We start from the raw sequence: 3,259 nt of genomic DNA, 5'->3' as shown, positions 1-3,259 counted from the left end.
GTACGAGCGCTGGCTGTTGGTTGAGGCTTGGTGACCTTGACCCGGCTGCGACCCCTGCGAATTCTGCGATGAGTGGCTGTTGTACGAGCGCTGGCTGTTGGTTGAGGCTTGGTGACCTTGACCCGGCTGCGACCCCTGCGAATTCTGCGATGAGTGGCTGTTGTACGAGCGCTGGTTGTTGGTTGAGGCTTGGTGACCTTGACCCGGCTGCGACCCCTGCGAATTCTGCGATGAGTGGCTGTTGTACGAGCGCTGGTTGTTGGTTGAGGCTTGGTGACCTTGACCCGGCTGCGACCCCTGCGAATTCTGCGATGAGTGGCTGTTGTACGAGCGCTGGTTGTTGGTTGAGGCTTGGTGACCTTGACCCGGCTGCGACCCCTGCGAATTCTGCGATGAGTGGCTGTTGTACGAGCGCTGGTTGTTGGTTGAGGCTTGGTGAACTTGACCCGGCTGCGACCCCTCCGTAATCTGCGATGAGCGGCTATCAAACGAGCGCTGGCTGTTCGACGATGCATGATGACCTTGACCCGAGAAATTGCTGTGGCTGGTCTCCGAGTAGTTGCTGTCGGATGCATTGCCACGGCCACCATCAGAGAAGTTGCCACGGCCACCATCAGAGAAGTTGCCACGGCCACCATCAGAGAAGTTGCCGGGACCACCATCAGAAATGTTGCCGGAGCCACCGTAAGAGAAGTTGTCACAGTTGCCGTTGGAAGAGTTGCCGGGGCAACCATCAGAGAAGCTACCGCAATCTCTTACGTTGCCGCGATTATCTGCGTAGCGCAATGGTGGCGCCGCCTGTCCGCCCTGGTGGCTGTGCCCGTTCATGTGTCCGCCACGACGGTCGTGTTCAATCGCAACCGTCGCGCCGCCGGCGCCCTCTGGTATTGTCCCAGCGAAGTAGACGCGACTAGAGTTGTGCGGCGGCACGGTCGACGCCGGCGCCACCTGGCCTCGCTGCGAGTGGCGCGGGCTGCTGTCGGGCGACGTGCGGCGCAGCCTCCGCTCCTCAATCTGCTCCTGAATCGCGTGCTGCAAGCGAAAAATGAGACGTGAGATTCGGTCGCCACGGCGACGACGTGGCCTAAGCCACAGCTCTCGTCGTCCACTCGCCTCGTGGGCGAAGCGGAATCCGGGAAGGCCGGTAAACGTCGCACGAAGAGAAGAGAGTCGCCGCCGCCATTCTAAGATTAGTCCGTATTGTTCTGCCCCCCTCCCCGAGAGATACGCATCTAATTACGAAGAGCTAATCATAAGTAACCTATAACACGAGGTACAGAGACTCCCCTACATACGAACATTCCCCTATAACACGAGGTACAGAGACTCCCCTACATACGAACATTCCCCTATAACACGAGGTACAGAGACTCCCCTACATACGAACATTCGTGTTACGAACTTTCGATGATACGAACCATTTGCCCAGAAGTCGAAAATGTAGGCGTAAGGTTTAGTTGTAGGTGGCGGCAATGTAGCACGGGAAACGACGATGTTGCTTGACGACAGTGTTATTACCTCCGCCAGGGGCGTGGCGGAGGTTATGTTTTCACCGGCGAGTGTTTGAGTGTTGGTTGGTTTGTTTGTGAACATGCACGTTTCAGTTCACTTCCGCTAGGTGCGCTGGCTGTAGACTTACAAACACGCAAACACAGGCTAAGGGGCAACCACAGTCCTCCCCCACCTGCACGCTCGCACTAATCCGGATCCAATTAATTATTTAATTAATTAAGTAATAAATTTTTCCACTTAATTAATTAATTAATTAATTAAAAATTCCACATTGAGAGAATTCAGCTGCCTTGGCGAAGGTCTGTGCTCTCCGAGTGCTCTAGTTTGTGATTACTATACCCCCCAATACTGTATACGTACATATGTTGGACTTACGGCCGCTCGGAACCGAACCTGTTCGTAAGTCAGGGGAGTCTCTGTATCTATACTCATAACGAGAGATACTATTAGCTCTCGATCATACACACAACCTCTCGATTCCTGACATAATCGGCCTGCGACTATCGATCAACGTGGATGCTCGCACGACTAGAGACCAAGGAGCTAAATATAACAAGGAGAGGAAGCGCCGCCATATCTGGCCCAAATTTGGGTTCGGCAGAGACCCTAGAACAGATAGCGTTGAATAGATAGTCTCTGGGTTCGGTCTGCACAGCCGTTTCAGCTGATTATGGTCCATAGATGGCGCCCTTGAAGCGAAAAGCGCACAGCCAATCTCCGCTTCCTCTCCTTGTTATATTTAGCTGCTCCTTGCTAGAGACTAGGCTATGCGCACGTGCCGTGTAACGCTCACCACCTCCGCCACGCTACACACGGGGGTAATTCGCGTAGGTGGCTTAGGGGAGCGGATTTTTCGCGCGCGCTCGCGTCATTTTGCATCGCCGCCGCCGCCGCCGTCGTCGCTGCGTACCTGCAGTTCGGCCTGCTTGCGCTTCTTCTGCTCCAGCTCTAGCTGCTTCTGGGGATCCATGAACTGGTGCTGCCCTCTGTTATACGACCTGAAAACGTCGGCCGAACACAAGCGCGTTAGCCAACCGCAGTAGCGTAACGTAGCACATAGTGTGGTGTGGTGCGGTGCGGTGCGGTGCGGTGCGGTGCGGTGCGGTGCGGTGCGGTGCGGTGCGGTGCGGTGTAGTGTAGTGTAGTGTAGTATAGTATAGTATAGTATAGTATAGTATAGTATAGCAACCCCAGATACTCAATTACCAACATTATGACTCCACACAATACACAATGACACATATGGTGTGTCATAAACCCACGCACTGCACTATAACACTATGTACTGTAGAATACCCCTCCCCCCCCATACTGCATTATAATAACCCCACGTCTCGCTATAACACTACGTACTGTGGTATGTCCTCGGAGCTGTGTGCGCGCGGGATGGCGGCCGTCGGCGACGCCCCAGACGCTAGCGTGCCCGACGGATGAAGACGCCGCAATCTCGCATCGTCCGTGAACTGCTGCACAGGCGGCGCCGCCGTCACGCTGCCCCGCATGGGGGCGCCGGCGTAGTCGGCGACCTCGCTTGCCGCCGGCGGGGGCGCAACGCCAAGCTGCAGCTGCGAGACGTGGTGCGAGTACGCCGGGTAGCGCGACGACGCCGGCGCCATCTGCTGGGGCCGGTGCGGTGGCGGCGCCATCTGCTGGGGCCGGTGCGGTGGCGGCGCCATCTGCTGAGGCTGGTGTGGTGGCGGCGCCATCTGCTGGGGCCGGTGCGGTGGCGGCGCCATCTGCTGAGGCT

The sequence above is a fragment of the Priapulus caudatus genome, unplaced genomic scaffold (genome assembly GCF_000485595.1).
Source record: "Priapulus caudatus unplaced genomic scaffold, Priapulus_caudatus-5.0.1 Scaffold562, whole genome shotgun sequence".
Classification (NCBI taxonomy): Eukaryota; Metazoa; Priapulida; class Priapulimorpha; order Priapulimorphida; family Priapulidae; genus Priapulus; species Priapulus caudatus.
The sequence above is the reverse complement of the archived record's forward strand: the minus strand, read 5'-3'. Positions refer to the sequence as shown.